The following is a 16,761-nucleotide window of genomic DNA, read 5'->3' on the forward strand; positions in this document are numbered from 1 at the left end:
TCTTTCTACAAGCTTGTTGGTGCGGTAACCAGGGGCCGTCAAATTAATCGGGAAAAATAATTACGGCCTACAGTTTAACGCAAAAATTATTCATTGGTAATGTAATTTTCAGAGAGCTCACGGCGTGATAATAAAACCTCCAGTGACTAACAAATACAGCCCTATTAAATGTTACGGCCAGTCGGCTATTAATTCACCACTCTACCTTGCTGCTTCTATTCCCCAGAAGCAGCAAAAGAGTTTGAGTCTATTTCCACTCCAGCTGCCAGTTCTGTTCCCCAGAAACCAACACCTAAAGGTTGGACTCAGGGGACCAACTTCCGACTGTATTATACTCTATTTTTTTCCCTTATTTGTTTTTCCTAGAAATTTGTGCAAACAGTGTTGAGCGTCCTGACCGGTCCGACGCAAGACCAATCCTAGCAGTCAAGCCAACAAACAACTCCGGTCGTATCCTTCCTGTTTTCCAGGAATGCACAACCAGAATTGCAGCAAGCAATTTAGGCGTAAGAAAATAGTACCCCTTTTGGGCCGGTACACCGGGTTTTGTTTTTTGTTGAACAACGTCTCCGGAGTGATGGTAAAAATGGTAGTGAGTTGGTAGGGAGACTACGTGCGGCTCCAAGTGCACCTGATATACCAAATTTGGTATTGTCGTCACGGCCCATCGGGGTTGGGATTTATTTTTAACTCCACACAAGATTGTAGAAATCAAGACCAATTTTTCGATAGGACCTGCGGTAAACTATTACAAATATTAGTAACTTCGTTACAACTTAAGAGTATAAGCTAAAAGCTAGAAAGGTTTTGCACTACTATTAAGTTATTAATTCCGCAGTACACGTGTGGACAAAACATTAGTTTATAAAGTACCTAATTTTTGGCAGTACACATACCTTACCATATGTCAATGTTGCTTGTATACCACCATACCATACCACTGCCGGTATAATCCTATACAGGGTTAGTCCCCCAAACCGTTCATTAAAAAAGTTTATTAGGAACAAATATTTATAAAAATGTCAAATTCTGGAATCAAGATAAATTCGATGTGCGTCATATTTTCAAAATATTTTTTATCGCACATTGTTTGACGTAGAGGCCACAAGGCGATAGACGTAATAGATAATGTAAACTTTTTTCAATAGACGGCTCCGTTTATTATAAAGTTTTCGGATTCCTCGCATAATTCATAACAAATTCTTAGGCTGCTATGTTGTATTTTTTTTTAATTTAAAAATTCTTAGTACATCCGGAGATATCCGAAAAAAACCGAAATTTCGGAAATTAGTTTTTATTTTTTTATTAATTTATTTGATAAGATAATTGAAAACAAAAGACACTTTACCATTGCCACTTTCCCCCTCTAAACCGTGACAATGTCAAATATCAGTTTCGACGTTTCAGTATTTAGTTACCATCATCAACTTTGGTTTTACTTACAGACATACATTGTCATAATTGATTTTTACATTGTTAAAATAGGCTAATTTTTCTGATTACGGTGCTGTCTCATATAATATGGTTCAAATTGGCAGTTTATTGAAAATAACGAAAATTATGTTTTAATAAAGAATCTCTTGAAAATAACAGCTCTTCTAACACACATTTGCTAACACTAACACGCTAACACTTCTTCACGTGACATCATTGACATTTTCAAACCGATGAGCATGTGACTTTCTAATCAATTGTTGGTTTTTCCGAATTTATTTGATCAGGGATCTAAAAATAAATGAAATTTTACTGTGTCATTTTTCCACGTAGCATTATTATTAATGACATAAAAAGTCTCAGTTTTTGACAACCATAATCAGGTTTTAGGTTTTTGTTTTGGGAACGCCATACTAGATAGAATTTTATTTATTTAAAATGTATTTTTTGACAGTTTAGCTAAAATATCACAAATTGTATCAGCACAAAGAGTGCATTGTACATGATATCAGTCAACAAGTAGTTAGCAATTTATTGAAAAAATATTCTTTGATTTTTAAATAAATTTATTCCAAAATTTTTCCGCTCACAGTATAAACCCCTTAATAACAAAATATGTTTTTTAAAAATACGGTATCAAATTAAAATGTATTACTTAATAATGAATATTTATTCAGAGAGAGAGATTTATACAAGAGATTTTTAGTTGTCAACAAATAGAGGTCATGGAGTGTTAAAAGATTTAGCGACCCAATCCGGTATAGCGACTAATTCTTTCCGATGGAGTTACTGGAAATTAATATTTAAATAAAATTTCCACGCCTGAAAATTGTTATTATATACTTACCAAATGGTGGAGGAACAGATCTGCGTGCCTTTATTGCCTGCACACTCATAAAGGATAAACCTAGAATAAAACAGGTATAACTTTAGAGTTTTCTACTGTATCTTGATCTATATTTCTTGAGAGAAACTATCTGAATCTTAACGTCAGTGAGAAACAATTATAAACCATTAAAAATGTTTTCGAAAATTAGAGAGCTTAGAGCTTGAGCGCCATTTTCATACACCTTGTATAAAAAAATACTTTTATCTACATACAACCGTTCAATCAACATGCGATTTTAGCTTCCAAATATCAACAAAAAGCTACCCTTTTGTGAGATTATTTTATTGCTTGCTGTATACAGTGTGTTCAGAATAAGAAGGGCCACTGGCACTACGGTGATTTTGAAAACGGTATAAGATACAGATTTGGTTAAATGGGAGAAAAGTTGCGTATTAATAGAATTTAAATAGATGTTTTTAATTTTTTTTGAGATATTTTTTTGAGTTTTTAGTTCCGATCGTTTCGTTTTTGCAGAATCATCATTAACTTTTTTTTAAGTAAGGAGGTTTTCATGTTTGATTCTGAAAGCCCTTTTTCTTCAGAATACTTACATTGATGTATGAAACTTGAATGTTTTTACTTTTTTTATTTTTGGTATTAGATTAAAACAATCTGTTGTCTGTAATTACGTAACTGGTTAAATAAATGTCTATTTCGTAAATTATATCAGCTACAACAGTAAAGATTTCAGCGTTAACAGATTAGCACAGTTTAAACAGCGTCAATACGCAGATGGTAGTATGATAACTGCGCAAACGTGTTTGAACATGACTGTCACTTTTTTAAACTAGCGCACCAATCTCAAACCAAAAATCAAGATGAAACAGATTTGCACAACTTAATTATTTTGGTTTTTACATACAAAATGTTTTGTTTTACAAGTGCACTTTGTTCAAACCAATTTGCACAAATAGTTAATAAAACCAATTTTTTAAGAAGGAAAGTGTTACTCTGTGCCTACAGCTAGGTTTAGGTAATAAAACTTAATTAAATTACCTGAAGTAAACTAATCAAGAATCAAATTGTGTAAGTTTAAATATCTACTCACCCATGTTAAAGGAAGCAAGAGCCAAAACTGCGCAAACTGCAAAAATTAGTTTAATGATGCAAGCCATTGTAAAACAGGACTTCAAATAGTGAATTGAAGTAAATTATGATGGTATTTATAGGGCACATATGCAATTAGATCAAAAAAAAATTCACCTCATTATGCACATTTCTTCATGTATACCTTAAAAAAAAATTATACTAGCCATACATACATATATCATCAAACTGACACCTCATTATAAAAATTAAGTGTTGTATGTACATAAATCAAAAATGACATAAATAATTATTTTAACAAGTTTGGTTAAAAAATTCAAAAAAGCAGTTTAAAAGTTTTTAGTTTATTCGGGGGTAATATCCCTAGTGCATTTAATTTTTCCGGAAAAATTCGGAAAAACGAGTTTCTAAGTAATTTGTTTTAACAAATAGCATGAGCGAGAGTGGTTTTAAAAATCATCCGAGTCGAAGACGAGGATTTTTAAAACCTGATGAATTCAACAGATGCCTGGCCCTTGATTCTTGAATCGAGGGAAGGGAGTTATCAAGAGAAAGAAACACATAATTTGACAGAAACCTGCTTATGTGAATCAGTTCTGTCACATTCTATCAGCACTTCTATCGATAATTCTACTCGCTGCGTTCAATAATTAGCGTCTATATGGTCGGAGTAGCATTCTGAGTCCATCAACCGTGAAGAGATTGATTGAAAAATGTAGGCAGACTGGATCAGTTGGAGACGCACATTTTCACCTTGATGGCTTCGTTAATCGCCAAAATTGCCGCATTTGGGGTTCGAACAATCCACATGTGATTGTTGAAAAACAAATGCATCCACAACGTGTCACTGTTTATTGTGGATTTTGGGCTAAAGGCATCATTGAACCATACTTTTTTCGAAAATGAGGCTGGTCAAGAAGAGACTGTAACTGGTGCTCAATATCGCGACATGATAACACAGTTTTTTGTGCCGAAATTGGAAGATATTGATGTAACCAATATGTGGTTTCAACAAGATGGAGCCACATGTCATACAGCCCGTGAAACAATTCAATTACTGCACGAGACATTTCCAGGTCGTGTGCTATCGCGTTTTGGTGATCAGAATTGGCCCCCTAGATCCCCTAGTGTGATCTAACACCTTTAGAATACTTTTTGTGAGGTTATTTCAAGACAAAGGTGTATGTTAATAAGCCCACATCCACCCATGCATTAAAAGAGGAAATCCAACACTGCATCAACGAAATTCAACCAGATGCAGGATGGTCATGGAAAATTTCGACAAAAGAGTGATCATGTGCCAGCAAAGTCGTGGAGGTCATTTGTCCGATAAGTTATTGCATACATAACCACTAGCTGGGCCCTATTTCATAAAACAGTCAAAACTTTGACAAAGAACCTTGATCAAAGAATACGTTTGTTTTTTTGCTTATCATACATTTAGATATTGTTACCGACTTAACTACAGATGTTTTTTAAATACGTTTAAGAGATCTAGAAGAGGTCTTCCAAATAATGTATACATCGACAAGGCTAAAAATTTTGTTAATGTAAATAATGCTTTAAAATGTTTTTATCATACTTTGAAAACACTCCAGATAATACTCATCAACGATTTCTTCATGAAAACAGAATTTCTTGGTATTTCATCCCAGTTCGTTTTCCCCACCAGGGCAGTCTCTGGGATATAGCTATAAAATCTTATAAAGGTCATGTTAAGAAAGAAGTTGGTGAGACCATCCCGATTTTGGAGCAGATGCTTACCGTAGTTACACAGATTGAATGCATACTCAACTCCAGGGTCCTAATTCATGAACGCAGGGAGTAGAATTGCCAAGAGAAGTATTGATAGAATGTGACAGAACTGGTTGACAATGGCAGGTTTTTGTCAAATTATGTATTCCCTTCTCTTGATAATTCCCTTCTCTCGTTTCAAGAATCTAGGGCTTGACCACTTGTTCCTTTATCCTCATTAGATCCTTCTTACCTACTAGTTCTAACTCCAGCACATTTTATAATTGGACGAGATCTACTAACAATACCTCAGACAGACTTTTGAAAAGCTACATGTGACTGATGTAGCCTTTCAAAATGTAAAAAGTTACTATCAATCGCAACAACTTGTATAGCGATTTTGGAAACTCTGAAAAGGATCCTACTTGCACAACCTACAGCAAACTCAATGTGCTAACGTTTACCTGGACTCCCTAGTTCTGTTTAAGGATAAAAACGCACCTACTTTATATTGGGCTATGGGACGGATTACTAAAGGAGTCGTAAATTCTTAGCAAAATAAAGTGAAACATAAAAATAATTGTAGGTCATATCCCGAGGCCTCGTACGTGGAAACACCCACAATTCTTGTGGCGTAGAAGTTAGGGGTAAAAAAATATTGTCAACCCAAAAACTCCACCACTGCTTCCTGCAAAATCAATCGATTTACGACAAGCGGTTCCGGAGATATTTGCATTGAGAACGATATTAACTTTTACACCCTGTATCTCAAAGTAGGACTATTTAAGGGTACGTTTATATGAATTTTTTTTCATATCTTTACTGCTGTACTATTTGCCCTTGCAGTTTGTGACACCAGTTCAGGGACATCTTGTAAATTCCTTTTGCGGGAAAAAAGACCTGCTTTTTGACAAGACAAGAGAGTTTGACAATTTGTATTTTTTCATCAAACTTATTAAAATTATGATTTATGTATGGTCCGTATAACTATTTTCTTTTAACAGGTACTTATACACTAAAATAAAAAATATGCAATAATGAGCTGCATGTTTTGCAGCACATAAGTGGCAATAATTGTTATCAAAAACAGGAGCACAATTAGACTAATTGGATTTAGCAGCCCTATAAATACAATCATTATGTTCTTCACTGAACAATTACTAATTTTGTTTTACTATGGCTTGCATTATTAAACTAATTTTTGCAGTTTGTGCCGTTTTGGCCTTTGCTTCTTTCAACATGGGTGAGTAAATATTCAAATTTATTTTGATTACTACTATATTTTATTACCTATTTCAATTCAAACAAAAAAATGTCATCGATCAGTAAAGATTATTTGTTCCGAAGTGGTATTTACGATTTATAATGCGTTCTATTAAAATTTAACAAGCTGCTTTTTTTCCATTAAAGGCGAGCTCATATTATGTTTTGAATAACCCACAAAGCTTCTTCTGTTTTTTGAGTTATGCCGGTTTTCCTGTGTGCCGGTGAATTGGGCAGTATTGTTCTGAAAATAAAATGTTATTAGTCGTTAACAAAGTTACAGATTCTTTCTTAACAGAGTAAGGTAGTTGCCTACTCTAACCTAAAAGTTTTGTGAGAGACAACAATGTCATTCCCTAAAGCTAATCGCATACATACACCAGTCCATAGCTGGTAGTACGATGTTAAAAAACACACATTTTTTGTCGATTTTTGTCTAATGAAATGAGATAAACGATATGGCACAACCGTCAGAAGATACTGAACAGAGGGTACCAATTTCTTGTTCTTATTACAAAAACAATAAAGTTTTGTTATTTTGTATGAGCTGAAACTCATAAATTACAATAGTTTGAACTCTCTAGATTAAAGCTTTCACGCCGCACGCTTTTATGCAAGTATGATGCAGTAAATTATTAATTATTATATTGAACTTTCAGCTTCCATTTTATTTTTTGATTAATTTTATTACATTCTAGGTTCATCCTTTATGTGTGTGCAGGCGGACAAATTTGACCCTCCACCATTCGGTAAGTAGTTCCAATGTTTAAGTAAAAACAATTTATTTATTTGAACATTAATTTCCAGTAACTCCATCAGAAAGAATTAGTAGTGCCGCTATTGCGAGTCTCGCTGGTGGTGGACTGGGTCGCTAAACCATAACACTCTAACAGATGCACTCTATTTGCTTACTAATGACAATCCTTTGAATAAACCTTTATCAGTAAATAATGCATTTTATTTATTTTGACACCAAATAATAAAACAAATGGTTTATACACAACGGTCATACACGGTACAGTACGCTCCAAATAAGCCGACTTTGAGATGAGCAGCTCAGGCACACATCAATGTAATCTTTATTATAGACACACTACTGACTCACGCGGTGGGCTAGTCTACGCTGGACAATGAGCCAATGATCTATCAAAAACACATTTTCTTCCAAGTTTAGAAAACAGTAGCCCGGAAAAAATATTCTGGGATGATCTTCATCGACAAAAACAGCCTAAAGCTCGTCATCAACGACTTTACTGTGCCGATCGCGGATCCTGAGCGATGTTCAGGCGCGGTGAGGCAGCTCTTTGTACAAATATCAACCAAGGAAAACCAGCTGCAAAGGTCCCTTCCTTATTGGTGGTCAGTTTGACTAATCCTGAAGAGAATGTGTCTTCAACAGGCGCAAGTACTGTTGTCTACTTGCCAGCTCCGGTAGCACAGAAACAATCATTGAGGCCAACAATTCATATAAATAGAGCAAAATACAGTTAAAGAGACTTATCCGATAAAGCAAGCGGCAACCCTGGTCCAACTTCTGCGCTAGTTGTTGAAGTTGAATAACGACACTTAAAGAAAGGGTCATCGTGCAAATAGAAGAAGCTGTCGCAAAACTAAAGATTGGGAAAGCTGCAGGTCCGGACGGAATTTCCACTGAGTTCGTCAAGGAGTCGGTTAAACTCGTTCCTGGGCAGCTGCTGGCGACTAAAAACGCCGTCCTTGACCAACAGCAGTTTTCTAAGTGCAAGAGGAGAGCGAGACTTCTGCTGCTTTAAAGCCTAGCAAACCATGCGATGAACAATTCCTATAGGCCTGCCTTTTCAATTTTCTTGCTAAATTAGCTGAACTTCTGCTCAAGAGGAGACTGGACAGATCGCTGGATAAAGGAGAAGAGAGTACCAATATGGGGTCAGAAGGCACCGAAGAAGGCACCAATCTTAGAATTGTGAAATCAAGTCCCTTTGGGTGATTATTTTAGATGCGTTTATATTGGGACAAATTTATTTGAAGAAAATTGATGGCACCCCTACAGGGTTAAGAGAGGGTTGGTCGTAGGGAGGTAAGTTTGGGTCACCCCGCACATCCCTACTATTCGTCATCACATGTTGTTGGGCCTAAATAAATAAAACAATGACCGCAGTCGTAAGAACACGATTCACACGATCGATTAGCAATCGCTAGACAATTTTCTTATGAATGCACTGAAATAAATCGATTACTGATCAAAAAAGCATTACTTTAGCAAAATGTCGTTTTGCCTCATATAAACATTTTGCCAAAATAGGTTATTTGTTAAATGACAATATTTGAGTTGGTTTAACAAATTTTTATTAGGGATTTCGTTTATTAGCTAGTTAAGTACTACCTGAGTTTTCTGATAACTTAAAAATATCCTTCTCCTCTTTCCATTATGAGACTTATTATTTTGTTTTAATATTTATTATTAATTAACATTGAATGTTCAATATGCTTTCTTGGAAGTAATATTACCAGATATGGCAAAGATAGCGAAAAAATAGCAATATTACAACTGTCTGAAATGTTAGTATAATGTGAAATTATTGTATCAGGCCTACTTATTCATAAAGAGTACAAATTCTGCTCAGGAGTGGCAACCTGGCGGTTTAATAGGTAACAATATAATCGTCGAAATAAAATGTCTACATTCTGCTAGAGACATAACTCCTAGTGAAGCCATAAGAAAGAAAATTCTGGAGATTAACTGTTTTCAGCTGAAACGCTGATATATCTACAGTGTGTCCCGAATTGTTTCTACATGTCGTATTGGGATCTCGGTAACCGTAAGTGTTGCGGTTAGAAACCGATTTTGCACTTATTCCTTGTAATAATCGATGTATGGATCAAAGGCGACACAAGCGATGGTCGAACAACATTACTCTTCGCTGCTACCTCTACAACCGAATAATAAAGCGCCCCTCCGCGATCGCGTGACTCGGCGCCGATTGGCTTAAAAAGGCCAGGGCCGTACCAGTAAGAGCTATACAGGGTGTTACAAATTCGATGCATTAGCATTGCTATCTCAGAAACTATAGTTGATAGAGCTTTAGTTAAATGGAGGCAAAGTTGTGCATTGTATTGCTAAATAATTTGGTAAAAACAATTCAAAACATTTTCATTACTTCCGGAGATATCCGACCAAAACCGAAAAAGTCAAATTTCTATTTTATTTTTTTACCACTTTATTAGTGATTATTTTGGAAAATCAATGGCACCTTCTGGTGGCACTTTATTATGCTCTTCAAGAAAACAGCTTTTGTTTTCAACTCCGACGTTTCGTTTTTTAGATACCATCATCAACTTCAATTTTTCAAATACGGACCTAAACTTTTTATTTCGTTTTTTAGTAGCTTCCGACCTTCCGAAATTAATGATGTGTCACACTTGTCAAAATATTATACCTAGTGTATTACGTATTTGGTACTTTAAGTTTTTATAGTATATTACGTAACTCGTGCTGTAAGAAGAAACTCATGGAATTACACACTCGCCGCTACGCGGCTTCGTTGGTAACTTTTTTCATATCGTGCGTAAAATGCCTTAGAGCACATGTGACGTACTATACTTTACCTACGACCAAATGGAAAGTCCTGTTTTGGCAATTCATATAATTCAGAGTTCAACTTTTCATTAAAAATAGTTATTTATTTGCCATACCCCACGGGTGATGTACAACATTTTATCTACGACCATCAGAAGCAGCGTAAAGTAAGAAAAAAATTAATATTTTGTGCAATGTGAACTATTTAGGAACGTCTCGTATATGCTTGCTACGGGTAGTTATTTGTTACCCTTAAATCTTGTCATCTACGCTGTACTGTTTTGGTGTTGTTGCTATGGTGGCCATTTGTTTCCACATATCACTTAAGCGACAATTTAACAGTGTCAGTCACAAATTTTTAAAAGTGCATTTCGTTATGAACATGTCTGAAGAACTTCCGTCAGATATTGAAGAAGCTGCCGCAAACGTGGTATCTGGCTTGTTGCCTGCCAAGTCAAAGGAGAAATATGAAAAAATGTATCAAAGTTATGTTTAAATTCAATAAACAATTACAGCAGAAATTTTCATTTAAAGTTGTTTTATCGCACTAGTGCGATAAAATCGATTATTATCGCACTAGTGCGGTAAAATCGCTCATTACGTAACTCAAAATGAGCTATGTAATGAATGATTACCATGCTAGGAGTAGATAAAGTATATTTTCAACGTATTGACATCATATTTGTACTAATCACAGATATTAGGCCACTAAAGAAAAAAATACTAACGTAATAAAAAAAATTCACAAATCATGTTACAATAATTATCAGTGTTGTTCTTAAAATAATTATTTATGGTGACATTACAGTTATTAAGAAAAAAGGGAAAACTTTCAGTAATATTACTTGATGTGTTTGCTATTGCAGATAATGCATTCTTTACTGATACCGGTTTATTGACGAGATTGTCGATAGACAGCAAATAGAGTTAATCAGTTAGTGTTACTATTTAACGATCCAAGACCAGCCAGACTCGCAACCATTCTTTCCGATGCAGTAACTGGAAATTAATATTTAAATGGAATGCTATTCGAAAAATGGGAATATGTACTTACCAAATGGTGGAGGATCAAATTTGCCTGCCTGTGCACACAAAAGAGATGAACCTAGAACGAAATAAAGTTTAGCAAAATGTAACGTTTTAATGTATACAAGCTGAAAAATTCGTAATCGATTCTACAGTATCCAATTTTTTAACCAGATGGAAGAGAAGAGATCGAGAGAAAAAAATAAATAAATCGTTTAAAAAATATAAAATACTTTGTAAATGACGATAAGTTTCAGTCTTGACACATAATGAAACTTTTGATCCAATGAAAAATACGTAAAACGTTATGGTAATAAGAAGCTATTGTTAGGATATAAGCACAGTGTGAGTGTGTGTGCATATGATGATACATAACAAATTACTTTTAGGTTTTAGGTTAGAGTATTCGTATTAAGAAGGAACGTGTTAATTTGTAACATTTAATTACACTTAATATAATAATGTGATCTGAGTTGGTGAATAATAGAACTTTGATAAAGGTGAGGTTTAAATATCTACTCACCCATGCCCCCCATGGAAGCAAAAGCCAAAACGGCGCAAACTGCAAAAATTAGTTTAATGATGCAAGCCATAGTAAAACCAAAATTGTATTTGTGAATTGAAGTACATATTGGTGGTATTTATAGAGCTGCTATATCCAACTAATTTAAACTTTTGCTACAAAACTGACACCTTATTATAAAAATTAGGTGTTGTATGTACATAAATCAAAAATGACATAAATAATTATTTTAACAAGTTTGGTTAAGAAATTCAAAAAAGCAGTTTAAAAGTTTTTAGTTTATTCAGTAAAAATTCAACGTATTAGTTATTTTTGTACGACTTTTGAGTAATTACAGCACCGGTTTTGAAGGCGGGAAGGACTAGTTCCTGTCTAGTTTCTGGTTGCTAGAGCGAACAAACCGGGAAGTAAATACCTGCTGTAGGGCTGTAGGTACTTAAATACCTGCTACTGAACGGAAAGTAAAATACAGGATTAAAGGAAACTTGTTAGAATATTTTTATTTTATTTAATAATTAGGATGATTTTGGTGAAGTCAAAAGTACAAAACTTATTGATTAGGCAAATTACAAACCTTTGTCCTCTATCAGTAAAGCTTACTTGCTGTTGATACTTAATACTATTTTGGAGAATTTTAGTAGAAATTTTTCCTTTCTTAAATATCATCTATACTGATATTTATCAAACTACAATCAGCTATAGTGTATTAAGTATCAAGAACAGTAAGTGGGCTTTACTGATTGAAGAAAAAGTTGGAGATCAGTAAAGCTGTTACTGTTCGTGAGGATTACACTATTTTCAGGACGACTTTATCAAAATCATCCTAAGTGGGCTTTCACACCAAAATGACTGATAAATACAATGCGAAAGAGCAATGGACAGCAAGATGGATGCCTACAACCGAATTTGACTACATCCAAATAACCAACCCGGAACTCGGCGTCTATGGCTTAGTCCTCCCACGTTCCACTTGGTCAAAGCTGAACCGAATTCGGACAGGACGGGGTAAATGTGCCGACTCCCTACACCGATGAAGCCTCGCCGACAGTCCGCAGTGTGATTGCAGATCACCGTATCACCGAGACAAACGATCCGCCATATCGTTTCAGACTGCCCAAACCGTGCTTATGGCGAAAACCTATAGGACTTCGAAGAATGCTCCCAAGACGCAATCGAACAGCTGTGGAATTTGGATATTAATGTATAGTTTGTCAGAGGACCAATGCTGTGATATTGTGTTATGTCTTTGTAAACAAGTTGATCATTAACTTTTTATCAAGAAAGTTAAGAGCAAAAACAAAAAGTAAAGTATTTTTATAAGTGAATTGTTCAAAGTGACCTCCGTTCTAAGCCAAACATTATTCCAAACAATCATAAAATGCCCTTTTGACGTTCAAAAGATGTCAGGTCTTGATGCAGTCAAAATATGTCACTCTACCTGCTACCCGCCCTGCCAGTATCAAAAACAACAATGCATACAGGGAGTATGAAACGATAAAATCTTTTCGAAAAAAATGATTTTTTGCCAGTTTTTAATTACTTTTTAGACCAAATTGGTTAACTTACTTAAGCTTCAGGGTACTAAAGACACACCCGTCAAGTTTTAGACCTGTAGTTCCAAAATAACATGGTCTAACAGGGGCTTAAAAATTTAACACGTAAAATCCTATGTTGCGCGTTAAAAAAAACGCACTGTATATAAATGAATGGTCAGTTTCATACCGGAGGCGTTGCAAAAATGCGACGTGGCAAGATGCGACGTGCTACTCGATATAAAGCAAGTTCTATAATTTACGGCTTTGCCACGTGCTTCCGATCTGCGCAGACATGTTTTGACTTGTTTAGGGATAGGGCACGAAAAATGGAAACAGCTTTTCTTCTACAGTAACAACTCTTCGATAGTTTTATATCTTATAACTGCATTGACGGTTTCTTAAGATACAAGTACAAGTTTCTGGGATACTGCCTTTTCTATCCGGTACAAGTTTTGAAATGTTTGAGTAAGCACTTGTAGATGTTCAGATACAGTAAACGTGTATTCTTTCTGCGGCATGGTAAAATATTCTATTTAGTATTATGTCCCAACAGATGCCTGGCCCTTGATTCTTGAATCGAGGGAAGGGAGTTATCAAGAGAAAGGAACACATAATTTGACAGAAACCTGCTTATGTGAATCAGTTCTGTCACATTCTATCAGCACTTCTATCGATAATTCTACTCGCTGCGTTCAATAATTAGCGCACTGGTCATAAATGAAGACGCGCTTTGGTGCTACGTGACTTTGGTATGAAAGTAAATCGGGAAGATGCAATTTGCGACGTGTTTCCTGCTTCCAAGCAGCACGTCGCAGGTCGCATGCTACTTTTGTGTGAAAGCCCACTAATTATTAAATAAAATGAAAATATTGTAACAAATTTTCTTTAATCCTGTATTTTACCTCCCGTTCAGTTGAACGGTAAGTACAGCAGGTATTTACTTCCCGGTTTGTTAGCCCTAACAACCAGAAACTAGACAGGAACTGGTCTTTCCCGCGTTCAAAACAGGTGCTGTAATTACTCAAAATTAGACAAGTCGTACAATAGTATATTATTAACCAAGGTTTAGACAGAAGCTTTTATTGACCATAGCTATAAAATCTAAAATAAAAAATTTTAAGAAAGTAGTTGGTGATACCATCTTTATTTTGGAGCAGATGCTTACCGTAGTTACTAGTTACACAGATTGAATGCATACTCACCTCCAGACCACTTGTTTTTTTATCCTCATTAGATTCTTCCTACCTACAAGTTCTAACTCCATGACATTTTGTAATTGGACGAGATCTACTAACAATACCTCCGACAGACTTTTGAAACGCTACATGTGACTGATGTAGCCTTTCAAAAGTTAAAAAGTAACTATCAATCGCAACAGCTTTAGCCATTTTGGAAACTCTGAAAAGAAGAATTTGCACAACCTACAGCAGTTGAATAAGTGGAAAACTCAATGTGCTATCGTTTACCTGGACTCCCTAGTTCTGCTCAAAGATAAAAACGCACCTACTTTATATTGGGCTATGGAACGGATTACTAAATTACATCCAAGAACTGACAACCTTATAGGAGTCGTTTCCATTCGCACCAAAAATGGTATAGTTTGCGTATTTGTCTGTTTCCAATTAAGGACATTGAAGACTGTGAAACTTTTATCAAGAAGCCATCCTGTTGAAATTCCAGGTAATTTCAAGAGGAGCGGTATGGACAATACATCGGCTGATTTATCAAAAGCCCACCACGGTGAAAAGAAGAGCATCGAACTTAACAATGGTGCAAAGGTAATAATAGTTAATTTTTACTTTACCGACCGTTGCCAATGATTGGGAGGCTTGCCATGGGCTTTTTTGGAACTTTACTGCCCTAGGGCGTAAAGTCATGGTTTCCGCCATGGTAACCTAGACGTAAATTCTTAGCAAAATAAATTGAAACATAAAAATAATTGTAGGTTATATCCCGAGGCCTTGTATGTTTTATCGGGTAAAACGTGCGTACGTGGATTTTCGTTAAATTTTGCGTAGAAAATATTTGAGTTTTCTTCAAAAGCAGTCGATTTTTGAAGAAAATTCCAAGGTTTTAAAAAAGGTTTTTAAAACACCCACATTTCCTGTGGCGTAGAAGTTAGGGGTAAAAAAATATTGTCAACCCAAAAACTCCACCACTGCTTCCTGCAAAATCAATCGATTTACGACAAGCGGTTCCGGAAATATTTGCATTGAGAACGATATGAACTTTGACATCCTGTATCTCAAAGTAGGACTATTTAAGGGTTTAAAAGAATTTTTTTTCATATCTTTACTGCTGAACTATTTGCCCTTGCAGTTTGTGACACCAATTCAGGGACATCTTGTAAATTCCTTTTGCGGGAAAAAAGACCAGCTTTTTGACAAGACAAGAGAATTTGGCAATTTGTATTTTTTCATCAAACTTATTAAAATTATGATTTATGTATGGTCCGTATAACTATTTTCTTTTAACAGGTACTTATACACTAAAATAAAAAATATGCAATAATGAGCTGTATGTTTTGCAGCACATAAGTGGTAATAATTGTTATCAAAAACAGGAGCACAATTAGTCTAATTGGATTTAGCAGCCCTATAAATACCATCATTATGTTCTTCACTGAACAATTACTAATTCTGTTTTACTATGGCTTGCATTATTAAACTAATTTTTGCAGTTTGTGCCGTTTTGGCCTTTGCTTCTTTCAACATGGGTGAGTAAATATTCAAATTTATTTTGATCACTACTATACTTTATTACCTATTTCAATTCAAACAAAGAAATGTCATCGATCAGTAAAGATTATCTGTTCCGAAGTGGTATTTACGATTTATAATGCGTTCTATTAAAATTTAACAAGTTGCATTTTTTCCATTAAAGGCGAGCTCATATTATGTTTTGAATAGCCCACAAAGCCATTTTCTGTTTTTTGAGTTCTGGCGGTTTTCCCGTGTACCGGTGAATTGGGCAGTATTGTTCTGAAAATAAAATGTTATTAGTCGTTAACAAAGTTACAGATTCTTTCTTAACAGAGTACGGTAGTTGTCTACTCTAACCTAAAAGTTTTGTGAGAGACAACAATGTCATTCCCTAAAGCTAATCGCATACATACACCAGTCCATAGCTGGTAGTACGATGTTAAAAAACACACATTTTTTGTCGATTTTTGTCTAATGAAATGAGATAAACGATATGGCGCAACCGTCAGAAGTTACTGAACAGAGGGTACCAATCTCTTGTTCTTATTACAAAAACACTTATTTTTCATTTACATCAAAAGTTTTGTTATTTTGTATGAGCTGAAACTCATAAATTACAATAGTTTGAACTCTCTAGATTAAAGCTTTCACGCCGCACGCTTTTATGCAAGTATGATGCAGTAAATCATTAATTTATTATATCGAATTTGCAGCTTTCATTTTGTTTTTTGATTAATTTTATTACATTCTAGGTTCATCCTTTATGTGTGTGCAGGCGGACAAATTTGACCCTCCACCATTCGGTAAGTAGTTCCAATGTTTAAGTAAAAACAATTTATTTATTTGAACATTAATTTCCAGTAACTCCATCAGAAAGAATTAGTAGTGCCGCTATTGCGAGTCTCGCTGGTGGTGGACTGGGTCGCTAAACCATAACACTCTAACAGATGCACTCTATTTGCTTACTAATGACAATCCTTTGAATAAACCTTTATCAGTAAATAATGCATTTTATTTATTTTGACACCAAATAATAAAGCAAATGGTTCATA

The 16,761-nt window shown here is 35.1% G+C and overlaps 4 long non-coding RNA genes across 4 annotated transcripts; 2 read left to right on the top strand and 2 right to left on the bottom strand.

The window, feature by feature from the left end:
• Positions 1-1,564: 1,564 nt before the first annotated feature.
• LOC145730650 (uncharacterized) lies at positions 1,565-3,502 on the bottom strand. Its single transcript, XR_014178651.1, has 4 exons — positions 3,372-3,502; positions 2,282-2,341; positions 1,626-2,223; positions 1,565-1,579 (listed from the first exon to the last, which is right to left on the bottom strand). It is a non-coding gene; the product is annotated as an uncharacterized LOC145730650 (long non-coding RNA).
• A 2,735-nt stretch (positions 3,503-6,237) lies between these two features.
• On the top strand, positions 6,238-7,318 carry LOC145730699 (uncharacterized). Its single transcript, XR_014178662.1, has 3 exons — positions 6,238-6,347; positions 7,066-7,116; positions 7,175-7,318. It is a non-coding gene; the product is annotated as an uncharacterized LOC145730699 (long non-coding RNA).
• Positions 7,319-10,797: 3,479 nt separating this feature from the next.
• LOC145730987 (uncharacterized) lies at positions 10,798-11,677 on the bottom strand. Its single transcript, XR_014178722.1, has 3 exons — positions 11,473-11,677; positions 10,978-11,028; positions 10,798-10,922 (listed from the first exon to the last, which is right to left on the bottom strand). It is a non-coding gene; the product is annotated as an uncharacterized LOC145730987 (long non-coding RNA).
• Positions 11,678-15,614: 3,937 nt separating this feature from the next.
• On the top strand, positions 15,615-16,714 carry LOC145730764 (uncharacterized). Its single transcript, XR_014178678.1, has 3 exons — positions 15,615-15,723; positions 16,462-16,512; positions 16,571-16,714. It is a non-coding gene; the product is annotated as an uncharacterized LOC145730764 (long non-coding RNA).
• Positions 16,715-16,761: the final 47 nt, after the last annotated feature.

The sequence above is a fragment of the Ips typographus genome, linkage group LG6 (assembly GCF_016097725.1).
Source record: "Ips typographus isolate SLU linkage group LG6, UJ_Ityp_2.0, whole genome shotgun sequence".
Taxonomy (NCBI): Eukaryota; Metazoa; Arthropoda; class Insecta; order Coleoptera; family Curculionidae; genus Ips; species Ips typographus.